General features: G+C 38.6%; 1 protein-coding gene across 1 annotated transcript in view; it reads left to right on the top strand.

Annotated features, from left to right (window-relative positions):
* LOC308190043 (uncharacterized protein) overlaps window positions 1-15506 on the top strand; it is a 316509-nt gene that overhangs the window by 239100 nt on the left and 61903 nt on the right. The window contains exons 17-18 of the mRNA XM_080580892.1: window positions 3063-4039; window positions 10770-10867. The gene's annotated coding sequence lies outside the window, so the exon portion shown is untranslated. The remainder of the gene's footprint in view (window positions 1-3062; window positions 4040-10769; window positions 10868-15506) is intronic.

The following is a 15506-nucleotide window of genomic DNA, read 5'->3' as shown; positions in this document are numbered from 1 at the left end:
ACACCTATGAATGTGACTTCATTAAACAATAGTGGTCATCTCTAGACAGGCAGCTTTTTCTAGTAGCTTCTCTCTCTCTCTTTCTTTAAAATTAATTTTCTTCATGCTCATTTTTCCCAGGCAACTTTTAATTAAGTTTTAGCTGCATCCTGAGACCTGCCTAATCCCAAGATCGCAGTCGCTGTATGCTCATTTGCAGCCACTAGATCTGGAAACTAAAATTGTTCCTGCTTGAAGTCAGAGCCATATTACTACAGTTGAAAGCCAAGAATGTCTAGGTACTCTATTAATCCTTTATACAGTGAAAGAAAGAACATAGAAGCTCTTGCCTAGTAATAAAATAATGTCCAATATAGAAGACAGGGAAGTGTTCCTGTTGGAAAACACCAACATGCCATTTTCTGTGCGTATGAAAATCTACTCTGACAGATCTAAGCCTGAAGAAAATGGCAGAAATGGGCTGGGCCTCAATTTTGAATCACAGTTTTAAAAATAATTATAGGGTACTACGTCTTGGCAAAATATACCTAAAATTTTACCTCAAAGCAAAGACAGCTTTAATCTTACAGGATGTAGTCTGTAAGAACAGTAGATTTATCAGAAATTATATTTATTTTATCTGAAATTAGACCTACCAAATATATATTGTTTCTGAAGTACACTGCATTTGTACACACTTATAAGTCCTCCTGATTTCCTATCTTCAGTACCCTTATGAGTAGATCGGGTATAGAAAAAAAGAAAGGACCTTTCTGTAAGGAGTAGGGCAATACATTTTTGCATATGCATACATTTTACAATGTTCCCACCTGCAAGAAGATGACACAAGGAATAGGTCTCCTCCTTAGTGTTTCTGGTATAGAATAACAGGTTAAAGGGCCCGCGGCAAAACTGAAGGGCATGTTATTGAATATTTCCTTAATAAAACACAAAGTGAAAATGAAATATTCTTACAGGAATTGACTATCTAGCTCAATGATAAATATTTAATTTCAAGCGCTTGAAAGAATAACAAAGGGAAAAAAATGCCATAATTCCAATAGAGGAACAGATGCTCTTGCTCTACCGGTGAACCAGGGCTTGATTAGCACTAGGATAGAGGATTCAGCTCTGCTAAGGTCTGTTTAAACTCACATCTCCTAGGAAAGTGTTATGACCTTTAGCATCTTTGGTGCAAGACTAGTAAATGCTGTTCTGTTCCTAAGGCATCATACTTTTACTGAGGTTTAGGATATCATCACACAGGAAGTCGGAAAGTCACACAAAAAAAGTGATTTTAAAGGAGTGAAAGTTATCTATTCTTTGAGTATTTTATTGAAATGGTTCCACCTAGAAACACTGTAGAAAATCTGCTTCAGAACAGCATAGACAGAGTGCCTGGGGAAGTAGGATGTTCCATAAATAAAATAGGTCTGATAAGAAGATGCCGTTGAAGTGAGGACTAATGGCTAGGATTTACCGGGAGTGTTTATGGTAGTGCCATGAATGGAAGAAGTCTTGTTTCACATCATTCATTGAAGATGAACAGCCATTCATTGTAGCTGGGCCTCCTGCACTTCTAGGCCTCTTTCTTTCACTCATATCAGGTCTTGAAAAGAAAATGTATCTATCACGATCCTGTGTTTTAGGAAATATATTCATAAGTTTATTTTTTTTTGTTTTGTTTTTAAACTCTAATGTGGGAGACATAAAAATATTATGCTTCATATTTGCTACAAATAGAATTGCCATCCTGCATTCAGATCTTTTTTTTTTTTCTAATGTCCTCTCATTTCTTAGTGTTTTTAGGAGCCATATTTCTAAATTGCCATCATCATCCTTTTTCCCCAGGCATCTGAACCAAACAAAGGTGGAAGGAAGTGGAAAGAATACCACCTGGGAAACTTAGGGTTTAGAGACCACAGATTTCCCAGATGCATACAAAACCTCAAGTTGTATCCATGAACTGTTGTAAGCATGGCCTGAGGGTCAGGAACATATCAAATCAAGGGTTTATTCAAGTGGTTTTGAGGTTTGAGGTGAATGTTGCACTCCTCTGGTAGCATCCTGAGGGGTGCAGTGTGGGTAAACTGAGTAGGATTTATTTGCTCTAAGTGCACTGGTCTGTTCCTGAACAGGGAAATGATTATAGGGCAAGTTTACAGTAGGAATAAATGTTTTGCTATCTTATAAATGCATATGTCAATGGAATATTTGTTGTTGTTAGCATTGAGGCATAGAAAGTAATAAGAAAAGAAGGAAAATATCATATTATTGGTTTCTATTTTCCTCTGACCTAGCATAAATAAAATGTCATGATTTATTTGCATAGCAAACAAAGACTTGTAAAGGCATAGAGAGAAATGAGTTAATTCACTACTCACATAATTTAAACTGTATTATCTAGAGCTAATTTGAGACCACCCATTTTTTAATTGTGTTTTAGAGGGATTAAAAAATCTTAAGGAATTGAGTTTAAACAACCCAATAATTATTCGGTTTTGGCCCTTGTATTTATTTTTGTATAAGAACTCTCACTGATAGCCTCCAGTCTCTGCTAATCAGAATAATTTAGTTTTAAAAGTCAAGTCATGGCTGCGTAAGTGAATACCTGTAAGTAGTAGATTGGTATGACACTAATAGATTTTCCCTATAGAAGACTTATCATTGAAGTGCATTATTTGTATGGCTGTCACAACTTTGTTTTATGATTCATATAGTGTTTTAATAACAGCAGCAAGAAAAAATATATTTAGAGCAGATAATTCTGTTATCTAGATATTTATTTGTTTTCTATATTACCTTCATATGTACCTAGGAGCTACACAGAAGAGGTTGAAAATTTTCTAAAGCAAAATTTCCAAGTAGAAAATGAGATTTAGTTGGAAAAATATGGTTTAGAATTTGATTTTAAAAAATATGCTCAAATTAAAATTTTGAAATGAAATGTTTAACCTACTCAGTTTCACGTGGAAATTTTAAAGTACTTCTGGTTTCAGAAGTTACAGAGTGACATTACCTCTCCAAAAACATCTTGATGGATATATCCTATTAGCATACCTTTTTTTTTTTTTTTTTTCCAGGATGAGAAGACTAGATTATTTTATTGCATTATAGCGCTTCTGCAAGCAAGACATGCATCCAAATCTCTTTCTCTGCCTCTTATTTCTAGCTGATTGCTCCAGGTTTTTCTTTTTTTCTGTGATTTTTTTTTTCAAATGTAAAAAATATATTGAGATCCGCAAATGAATGTTTTTATGTAAAAGAAAAAAAATATTGTTACCAAGACGTTACTAGATTAAACAGAAGTTATTTCCTTTTTGATAATCTCTTCCTTCCTTCCTGAATACAGTTTTTATGGTATCAAAAATAGGCCTGGAGGTCACAGTCTGAATAATCCAAGACTAGGACTTTGAACTGTTTTTGAAAACTAATAAGCTGTGTAGCTTTTTAACACCTCCCTATTTTTTCACATGCCCCAGCACATCTTAGCTTTGGAGCTATGCAGTGAAGAACCCTCTTAATGAACTTTGGAACTTATATCTAAGCAGTTCTTTTCCTTTCATTTTTTTTTTTTTTTCTGCCAGAAGTCTAATCTTATCATGCTAACGGCATGGGATGTTCTACAGTTTTTTACAACACACCTACAAATATGATCAGATCTCAATACCCTTGTTTTCTGCACCGACAGTCTTTTCTTCTGCTCTTCCCCCCAACTGAGCACCCCGCACAGCCCCCGGCTTGCTGTTGACGTCACCTGTGCTCAGATCACACCTGGGACGCTCTTACCGACCCCTTTCAAGATTTCTGGGGAGAGATGAAAACACATTTGTCCCTTGAGTGAAACAGGAAGTTCAGCAAGTCAAAACATTGCCTCTACGGATCTGGTTGGGGTTATCCATTTGACAGAAGTGCATGTTTTTACCTGTATCAACATTAAGGCAGGCAGGAGGTCTGATGCATCCAACCACAGTGTTGTGATAAAGGAAGGAAAGCGGAACTTGCCAGCAGCATACCTCAGCCAGGAGATGAAACAGTGAACAGCCGCACACAGGAGCAGGTATGCTAGCTAGGGCTGTGCAACATTTAACGCTTTCAGGGTAGAAGCAGAAAGATATGTTTTCAATGGCAGGGAAATAATGGCAGGACTAAAGAACAAAATGGCTGACCATGTTGGGAGCTGTCTTCAAGTTTGCTGAAGGTAATTTTGCCTACCAAAACTCTCATGGCTGGTTTTCATTTCTTTCCCCTACCTATTCTGCTGTTGACGCTTACTGACAGACTGGAGCAAAGTATGGTACTATGAAATGTAATTTATTTTAAGACAGAATATTTATCCATGTATGTATAAAAATGAACAAAGAAACCAAATATAAGCCTTGCAGTCCATAGGGATGTAACTTTGGGCTAGGACTGAGTATTTTGGCATAAACACTAAAAATCTTTAAAAAAGTAATATCCTGTGGCTTTTGCACTTCCATTATATTAAACTGATTTTCTTTACTCACAGTGGGATTTCAAATTAATTTGTAATTATACACACCGTGAGGGGATGAGAAAGAAATGACCTAATTATAGACCAAAAGGATGCCCTACAGCTATCATCCAATTACTCCAGCCATCTGAGCTCTTAAGCAAAATGATGGGCTTAATCCTCTCTTGGTCATATCTCGTTGTAATTTGCCATTGAATACCATAATTTCACTTTAAATATTCATTCACATAATATAAAAATCTTCGAATGGAAACATATAATGAGAATGGGTCATAATCACAGTCCTTCTAGACTCTGGTCTCCCATATGCACTCTGTGACCATGTGGTGAGGAAGGAAATCATTGCTTCTCTCCTATGTCCCCTAAATGGTACTAATTAGCTATAATTAGGCAGATATAAAGCCTTAGAAATAATGGAAAACTCCAAAATGCCCACTAACTCTTGGGCATGTCAACTTTACCTTTCAGCAAGAGATGAAGAGTTCATAAAGAGGCACTTGGTAACCTCAGTTAACATGTGAGTTAAGAAGCAGCTTTCTAATGGAACAAATCTTCACCTCTGCTCTTTGTGCAATATTCTGGAATAAAATTTTAGAATAGAATAGGAAAAATAATTATAATAAAGAAAGCAGCATGATACACGAGACGTCAGATCTCTATAAATATCTGTTGTTTTTTTTTCAATTCATTGACAATTGTATAAAGTATTTACACGCTAACCCAAAATATCTTTTATTCTCAGGTTTCTTTCAATATCTGTGTAAGTTGTAACACTCTTTAGAAATGAAAATACCATAGAATAAAACCGAGTAACCTCTTGGACAGCTGATTTTTTGAGCTACTGTACATACACTATCTTTTTTCTTCATTATTTGTATGAGAAGGATCAGCTTCAGTGGATGAGATACAGAAAAATTTACTCTTGAAAACAGCATAGTATGAGGATGAAAGAAGTGGGGGTAGCATCAATGTTCATCTTAGTGAAATACATTGGGATTTGGACTCCTGAGTGTGTGGCTCTGGAGATATACCAAGTGAAAAGAGGCAACCACCTTTTCTGTCCTGAAAAAGTATGTTAAAAACACCAAAATGTGTCACTTGATAGCTTCAGTTTTTAAATTTTGTTTTACTTCAGGCACTTCTTAGTGAGAAATGCTTTACATGATTTTTTTGACCAGCTTTATATGTGCACAAGCTGTTGCTGTAGGTTTTGAACATGCAGTCACCCTTTACAGATAACTGACTTGCTAACCAGTTGAAAAGCGGAATGCCAATTTTGTTTGCCCTTTTAATATTTTGTTTCCTTCTCTTCAGATGAGTCTGCAGGAAGAGGTTTTGTTTTTGTTTTTGTTTTTTTAATTGGGAAATGCTTTTAATAATCATAAAATCTGCTTAATAATTCTTCCTCTGAATATTGCTTGTTTGTTTGTAGATACACATTGTTTGTAGGTAGATGTACATTGTACTTATCACTGTTGTATTTCATTGACTAGAAACACATATTTTTGGTATCTCAGTAGACAGAGGACACAGAGTAATGTTAAGGGATTTATTTGCTTTGCATGCATTGTATTGGTAAGTTATTTTGCTCAGCACCAAGGATTTAATAACTGTCAGGTTAAAACTGATCCATAGGCTAGTAGACCCTATGTATACTTAATATGTTAGTGGTTGTTTTTAGTCACTGCTTTATCCTTTGTTTTCTGACTGCTCTTGATGCAATTGTCTGGTTAAAGGTTTGGAAATTTGGGTTATTTCTCTGGTGGAAAGATTAATGGTGGAGTCAATCTGCCTCACTGAAGCGAAAGTATTTATAAGAAAGTTCAAAGATCTGTTTCTCTGAACAGAGGTGAAAGCAAGCAGCCCGAGCCAGTTTCTCACCTCCTAGAACACAGGTACTTTCCAGACGGCACCTTTACTGTCTCTCCATAGATGCAGAGAGAAGCATCCAGCCAACATGACTGTCCTCTCCCCAGAGAAGACTAGGATATTCAGGCAACAAGTGGAAAGCAAACATGACTCTCCTGGAATGTCTTCAGCCAGAGGGCAAAACTTTTTAGGGAATATATGGAGAGAGAGAGAAATAGCTTTGCCACAGGAAGGTCTACAGCTAGAAAAAAAAAAAGAAAAAAAAAAGGTTTAGCCATGCAAATTCTTCTTCAGCAATATATTCATCCTATAAACCCTATAGGCCATTGTGGCTTCAACCACATCCATTTTACACATACTCTCATGGCCAAAACAATACTTAGTGAAAAGAATTAAAATTGATGCTGGCTCTGGCTTTGTTTTGGCTGAAAATACATCTGTGTTTTGAAATTTTTAGACTGAAGTTACTGAACTGTATATGTAGTTAAAAATATGTCAGAGGGTTACCTTTAGCATACAATGGTGGTTACTTGTAAGAATTTAAACTTGAACCCAAGCTACAAGAGTTCATCACTTTTTGTTCAGAGCTGAAACTTCTGGTTTTCATTAGATGAATTTCTCACTCTCAGTGCAATAGCTATTGCACCATAATTTGCTGAATTTAACTCCGTTCTTTTGTTTTAGTAATATATCACTCTTACGACTATGAATTTCTATGTTTGGTCTTGAATAAAATTATTTTCCTGAGTAGAAGGTTTCACTAAAGCATGCCAGAAACACACGGTATTTCTCTGAGTTGAACCCAGTCCTTCATTCTTCAGAGGCACGCATTCAGAGGCATGGTTTCATGGGGCCCTTCCTTACACAGCTCCCTCCTGCAAACGTTCTATTAGTTTTTCTTTAAATTCACTAAAACTTCTTTTTCTCTGTAGTCCCAGTGTTGTCACTCATGTGGGCAGCCCAGCTGACTTCAAAGCACATTCTGCAAAAGTTATTTGAATGGTGAAGTGATGTAACTTACTCTTGTGAAGAGTGATGCTGTTTTTGTCCCTTTCTGTGAATTCTGAAGTGCATATGCTTTAACACTGAGGAACTATTTCATCTGATACATGCTAAGATTGTCATCTGTAATATTTCAGAAACAGTATTTGTTTACTTTGGTATTTTTTCCTTCTACTGCCTCAGGAAAGGTACATCTATGTGTACATACATACATACATACATCTATGTGTACAGCTCTGCCAACAGACTATATTTTTTCTTTCTGAGCAGCTATGTGACGAATTTGTTTAAATTTTCCAACATTTTTGCCTCATATCTTAAAAACGATCCTCTTTAGTCCTTACTCTGTTCTTCAGTGACCTTTTGTTTTTATGCCTGCTTGAAAGGTTTTGCTCTAATTTCATACTCTTTTGTAAAACCTTTCTCTATTTTGCTCTCGTTTTTTAACTTTGTTTTATCTGTTTTTTGTTTGCTTTAATCCTCTAGGATTCCTTTTTGATTTTCTTGTATTTCCTTTTGCATCACTGTTAACCATTTACTATTCTTGAACACTTAGAATTAGGTGCGATGAAGTCCTGAATGTACTTGACACATGCTCAACATGTATTTTTACATCACTTTATTTTGTCTCTTTACTATAGTACATATTGCTATGCTACAGCTTAGCTCCAGTTGCAAACTCTTAGCTGTACCCAGATCAAAACCAAACTCTGCTTTTATTTTTGCTATCTTTTCAATCCTAAGTATAGATTGTATGATGATAAATAAAAACTTGTTAAATGCTTTGTTTTATATATCTATGTCCTTGTAGAAAAGCAAAAACAAACACACAACAACAACAACAAAAAACAAATTCACGAGTCTGAGGGTCAGTTTATTCTCTTAATTCTCTACTTGAACACCATACTTGTGTTTTTCAATTCCTGCGCAAAGAAGTTTTACACATTGTGTTTATTTATTCTAAAAATCAGTGACTATATCTGATGCTATTCTTTGGCTTTTCCCAACCACACCTAGAATCTGAAATTGTCTTTGATTCAAACAGTTGTAGACATCTTCCTAGTGCAGACAAAATCAAGTAGTTCATAAAGTTCATTGAAAAGGATTGTGGGCTCCTTGTCCTTTATACATATCCAGATTCCATGCACGGTGCATGCAACGCTTCCAATGTATTTTGTATGCTGGTGTTCTGGGTTTACGTGGCAAGGGTTTAGTGTGGGGGGAGGGGGGGGGTATGCAGGGGTGGCTTCTATGAGCAAAGCCCAGCAGCTGCCCCATGTCAGATCAGTCAGCACCAGATGGCTCCAAAAGGGAGCTGCTTCTGGCCATTGCTGAACTATGCGCACCGCTGTTTGGGCCTCTGCGAAAGCAGGTTGAAGGAAGGGAAAAAAACTGCTGTGCAGAACCAGCCCTGCAGCCCCCAAGGTCAGTGCAGGTGGGCAGGAGGTGCTCCAGGCATGGAGCAGAAGTTCCCCTGCGGCCTGTGAAGAGGTCCCTGGTGGAGCAGGCTGTCCCCCTGCAGCCCACGGGTCCCACACGGAGCAGATCTCCACGCTGCAGCCCGTGGAGGAGCCCCCGGTGGAGCAGGTGGATGTGGCCTGGAGGAGGCTGCGGCCCGTGGAGAGCCCCCGCAGGAGCAGGCCCCGGGCCGGAGCTGCAGCCCGTGGAGAGGAGCCCCCGCAGGAGCAGGGGGTCTGGGGGGAGCTGCCGCCCGTGGGGGACCCGTGCTGGAGCAGTTTGCTCCTGGGGGATGGATGGACCCCGTGGTACGGAGCCGTGTGGGAGCAGTTCTTGAAGAGCGGGAGCAGTTCTTGAAGAGCTGCTGCCTGTGGGCAGCCCCCTCAGGCTCAGTTCGGGAAGGACGGCATCCCGTGGGAGGGACCCCGCGTGGAGCAGGGGCAGAGAGGGACCGTGAAGGAACAGCAGGGACGAAGCGTCACAGACTGACCACAGTCCCCATTCCCTGTTCCTCTGCGCCGCCTGGGGGGGAGTAGTAGAAGAGGGTGGGTGGGTGGAAGGAGGGGAAGAAGTATTTTTAGTTTGCTTTTTGTTTCTCACTGCTCTAGTCTGTTAGTCATAGGCAACAAATTACACGAATCTCCCTTCACTGAGTCTGTTTGGCCTATGATGATCACTGGTGAGCAATCTCCCAGTCCTCATCTCAAATCTTGAGCCCTTTTTCATCATATTTTCTCCCCCTGTTCCTTTGAGAAGCGGGAGTGAGAGAGCAGCGTGGTGGAGTTCAGCTGCCCATCAGTGTGAAACCACCACAGCTGTCAGTAGGGACACTTCAAATTTGGACACACACCCATCCTTTAAGATGGAATCAACACCGGCAAAGAGAATGATTCTAGCTGTGACATAACAATGAGGAATGAATGAAAGAATGCAGAAGGGAAATCAAGTGTCCTTAAAACATTTGAAACTGGGGACTTCCATGGAAACAGCTGATACGATAAAAAATTGTTCAGTTCTGAAAATGTGGGAGACAAAAATACTGCAAATCTAACTTACACAGACAGATTAGAGAAAATAAATATTGTTAAAGTAGATCTTGATTTTATGATGGAATACGATAAATGAGAGGAATTTCTATAGTAGGTTCATAATTATTATTTTTTAAAAAATCTACTAAGCTTTTTTTTTTTTAAAGAAACTGCAATGTTTTTGTCAAACTTCAAATCTTTCAGGGTCTTACGAGTATTTGAGGGTTATTATTTTTACTGTTTCGTCTCTCCAACCTTTTTTTTCTTGGTATATATTCTTAAAATAGAAGTGGAAAATAAGCACAAGCCAATATTTCAAAATATGTTTATTTTCAACCATTTCTATCTATGAAAGACTTTAAAAGAGTGAAAAAAATATATTCCATTACTGGTATTTTATTTTAATTGAATGGTCTGACTTGTCATTTATCACATAAACAGCTTCATAGATTAAATAGGAAAAGAAAGCAGAAAAAGGCAGCATCTTATGCAAGAAGAAAGTTGATTGTTACTACTGTTAGAATAGTGGATTATTTTTTCTGTCCACTGAAATAATATAGAAATAATAATACAGAAAACATATTGCCAGGTGCCCAAAAGTCTGAACAAACCCTGAAAAATGTTGCACTACCATTTGTTTTATCACTTCCAGAAGTGATAAAACTGTTAAGGAAGAAAAAAATATCTTTCATGTAGGAAAATATTTTACCAGCAAAATAAGTCCCACCACCCTTTGCTAGGTTGGCTCCCTGCTGTTTACAGAAAAGGTTCACACATCTCCCATCACATTGCTGCAGTTTCCTCAGAAGCTCACAGTGTTATTTCAAAACCTCTTCTGAGAAAGCATTGTATTGACTCTGAGCTCCGCAGAAATGACAGAATTACTTCTTGAGTCCTGTAGTCATTCAGCAACTTCTTTTGTCTCCCCATGCTTCCAGGAGCACAGCCCTGCAGAGAAGCAGATCTTCTGAACCACTGAGGTTGGAATGAAGTGACTCTGCTAACTGGAGTTAATGGACATTAACTCATGAATGCTGTAAGTGGTTTGTAGATTACTTCCAGTTAAAATTCTTATGCTTGTTGGTTAGGAAAAAATATTTGACAGAAGCTCCTAGGAAGTAAATATTTCCCTGAGGAACAATATTTTATCACAAGAAGGAAAACCTACCTTAAGATTATTGGAGGGGCTGATTAAAAGCAGCTTCTTTTTTTTTTTTTTTTTTTTTTATCATGATGCTTTTGACAAGAATTGCGCTAGTTTATCAGCTCTTCTTTAGGAGTTAAGAGGATGAGAATTATAAATAGGAGTTTGTTTTCTTAAGATCTGCAATTTTGCTAAAGTATCTGACGTGGCAGGTTTAATCATCTTTCTGCCAATTAAGAGACAGACTTTCCCAAAGGCAGTGTCTTAATTTTACCTTAATCTTCTAATTATATAGTGTGTATGCGTCTCTGTGTAAATTTTTACTCTCAAGCTAACTTCTTGAGTACTCTGTTCCTTGAGAGAATGATGTAATGCCTTGGGGGTCTTGATATCTAATTACTGAGAACTTTCCCATCTATGCATTGTCTAGACTGCAGTTAGACACAAAGCTGCACTGACGCTGAAAACCCTGGAGGTCTCTAGATAAATACACTACTTTAACTAACCTAGTTTGGAGGAAGAATTATATTTTACTACAGAGTAGTGGGCCTTCTTTGGTCCTCCCATGTTTCAAGTCATATGATGTGAAAGAGGACATGAGACTGAGATTCATCTGACTAGACACAAAAGTCTGGGTGTGCAAACCTCTGATAACACAGGTTCATGTGAGCTCAGGTTCTGAATGTCTTAGACTCTCTTCACACCCGGCAAAAGCAATGCTGTGATTCATTCTGTTCTGAGTTAGCAATCTAAAATAAACCAATTGGGCTTTAAGCATTGAGAGATGCACTGAATGATCAGTAGAATCTGAATGACAGTTGAAATAAATCTCATCCTGAATTTTAATGTAGTAAGGATACTGTGTTGCACTATGAAAACCCAACATAAATTGCAAAAGAAAAGGAGGCAGAGCTCATAATATACTTCAGTTTTAGTGGGTTATGTTTGCTATATGCTGAAACTTATGGAAAAGTGGGAAATATTTTTACTATTATGAGTTTTTTATTTCTATAAAATTTCATTGTATTATTTTTAGCATTGGCGTTGTGAACTTAACTAAATTTAAAATGATCAACTTTTAAAGCAAAGGATCCAACAGCCAAAATGAAAGCAGAAATGAAAGGTTTTGGTATTGGAGGGAGTTCAGAGAGGACTAACATGCATGATTATGGGGGATAGAGAAATTGATTTATGAAGAAAGATTAAAGGAGTAAAATATGTACATTGTAGGTTAATTAAGTGACTCATAAGGAGCATAACTGTTTTCAAATATTTGATGCATGTAAACACCTAGAACAGAGAGGAAATGAATATCTGGGTAAATTTAAATGAGGAAATATTCTGTCATTAAAGTCTGATATTGTTTCACTTCAGTGTTGTGTAATCTTTTGAACCATCCTATAGAACTCAGCAGAACAATATGATGCACTTGGCATTAAATTGATAAGGAATTCAAGTTTTCATTAAAGATTTTATTTTCCCACAATAAAATAAAATAAAGCATTATGAAAAATTCTGGCAGATGGAGTGATCAACTGGTTGACCTAAGAGGACAAACTGGTTCCTTTTCATGTATAAATTGGATGCTCTGCAAACATCCTATTAAATGCTGGCCCGAGAAAAAACAGTTTATGCAGACTGCTACATGCCTTGACAGATTATGCAGCTTTTCATAAATAAGCAAAAGGAAGTTCTGTATCAAGAATGCTGCAATCATATAGGAAATGTGTATGTTACAACACTGTACGTAGGCTCCATTCATATGGCCATGAGTAGTATTTTTGTTGTCCAATAACCCTGCTGGTGACCTATCAGGAAATTATATGGCTGGGGAAAATGATTAACACAGAGGCCAAGTGGATAGAAACTGAACTGGGATAAAAAGAGTAGTTGTAGGCACAAGTCTGGATTTACCAAAGAAAATAAATAGAAGGCTTCTATTTGTATGTGCTTCTGTTTGTGAGACACAGTGGTGGCTGCATAACTGTTCAGAGCCCAAACCCTCTCCTTTGCCATAAGATATGTCTAGTTCTGTGGTAGAAATTTGTTTAAAAAGAGTCGACTGAAGAATCCATCTTCTTTAGTCATTTGTATAGTTTGTCAGAACAGGATTCAAATATTGTCAATCACCTTGAAATCTAGCTAGTTTGCAGCTTGTGCTCTGAACCTATCTATCCTTTTGATCTTTTTGCCTTAAGAATGCAACTGTATGAGAAATAACTTTAAAGTGGAGGATACCTGTCAGAAAGTCTTTCTGGTAAAAAAAAAAAAAAAAAGGATTCAGAAGCATTCCTTGTAAAAAATTGCACCTTTTTAGAACTGGAACAGACTTCATGCTCTAGCTGTGTTCATTTGGTGTAGAATTTAAGTGTCATTGCTTACTTCTTCATTAGCAGCGAAGAAGCAACATTAGATGTGGGAGTATCTTCATACTTTTACATGAAATATCTTTTACATGAAATATCTTCATACTTTTACATCTCCCAAATCAGCAACAGGTCAGGGTCAAAAAAAACCAACACACCTAAAACAGAACACAGGGAGGTTTAAAATGCCTATGTTGAAATTGTGACTTGAAAACCTTGTATTCAGTGGCTGCCTGACCTTGGTGTCCTTTAAACATAATTGACTTCCATGTTTGCTCTGAAGCTTTTCCAGGGCACGTGGTACTCTGTTCTGGCCATTCTCAGAAAGGTCCAGGGCTAAGGAGGCATGTACCTCCATCTGACTTAAGTACTCTGGGGATCAAGAAGATAAGTGGGAGTGTTAGCTCATACCTGAGACCTTAAAAGAGCACTCAGACACACATAGCATGTGCCAATAAAACTGGGAACCTTTCAGAAGTAGAAGACTTTTTACTTCTCTTTTGATCTTACGCATCTAAAACTAATTTCTGAGAAGACACACCTTACCCAGGTGGGTCCCATGCTGGTCTACATAGCTGTGCAGGTGTTGTGCACTACAACTGCAAAAGTGACCGAGATTCATGGAGATAGGTAAGAAAAGAGGAATGTGTATGGAGGAAGTCTTTATCTTTGCCCCACACAACTTGTTTGCCTATTTTTCATTACACAGTAGAACTATGATGCTATGCAGCAACATTACCATCTCATCTTTGTCAGTGGTCATGTTTGAAAAAAAAAAGAGCCTTTGAATGAACAGCTGAATTCCCGTAGTGACCTGTGGAGGTTAAATGGAATGAAATATCCAGTCTTTTTCTGGGACAGAGTGCCTAAACTCCATAGGCCAGCATTGTGTGAATTTCAGTATTATGAGTTAGATTTTAAAATCCTCTGCAATGTTTGTATTTTCTTTGTTAGTCTTCTCACATAATTGACCTATCATATCTTCTGTGTAGGTAACAGCTATACAATCATAAAATCATAGAATGGCTTGGGTTGGAAGGGATCATCTCGTTCTAACCTCCCTGCCTTGGGAAGGGATGCCACCCACTAGATAAGGTTGCTAAAGGCCTCTTGCAACCTGGTCTTGAACGCCTCCAGGGATGGGGCATCCACATCCTCTTTGGGCAACATTTTCCAGTGCCTCACCACACTCTGAGTAAAGAATTTCCTCCTAACATCTAATGTAAATCCCCCTTCTTTTAGTTTATTTACCCTTGTCCTATCATTATCTGCACACGTAAAAAAAGTTGCTCTCCATCTTTTTTTGTAAGCCCCCTCTAAGTATCGAAAAGCTGCAGTGAGGTCTCCTGGGAAGCCTTCTCTTCTTCAGGCTGAACAGCTCCAGCTCTCTCAGCCTTTCTTCGTAGAAGTGCTCCAGCCCTCTGATCATCTTTGTGGCCCTTCTCTGGACCTGCTCTAACAGATCCACATCCTTCTTATGCTGGGGGCCTCATACCTGGATGCAGTACTCCAATTGGGGCCTCACAAGGGCAGAGCAGAAGGGGACAATCTCCTCCCTTCCCTCCTGGCCACTCTTCTGTTGATGCAGCCCAGGATGCAGTTGGCCTTCTGGGCTTCAAGCGCGCACTGCTGGCTCATGTCAAGCTTTTTGTACACCAGAACCCCCGAGTCCTTCTCTGCAGGACTGTTCTCAATGAGTTCTTCTCCCAGTCTGTACTCCTGTCTGGGACTGCCCTGACCTGGATGCAGCACCATGCACTTGGACATGTTGAACATCTAGTTTGTGCAGGTCCCTTTGGATGGCGTCCCTTCCTTCTGCTGTATCAACTGCAACACTCAGCCTGCTATTGTCTGCAAACTTGCAGAGGGTACACTCGATCCCATTGTCTATGCCATTGATAAAACACAATAAACAGGACCGGTCTCAAGGCAGACCCCTGAGGGACACCACTCGTCATTGGCCTCCACCTGGACATAGAGATGTTGACCACAACTCCCTGGGTAGAGCCATCAGCCAATTCCTTATCCACTGAATGGTCTGCCCTTCAAATCTCTCTCTCTCCAGTCTGGAGAGCAGGATGTTATGTGGGACCATGTCAAAGGTCTTGTAGAAGTTTAGGTAGATGACATCAGTAGGTCTTCCCTTGTCAGCTGATGCAGTCATT

Source organism: Anser brachyrhynchus (assembly GCF_964034855.1).
Source record: "Anser brachyrhynchus genome assembly, chromosome: 2".
Taxonomy (NCBI): domain Eukaryota; kingdom Metazoa; phylum Chordata; class Aves; order Anseriformes; family Anatidae; genus Anser; species Anser brachyrhynchus.
The sequence above is the reverse complement of the archived record's forward strand: the minus strand, read 5'-3'. Positions and strand labels throughout refer to the sequence as shown.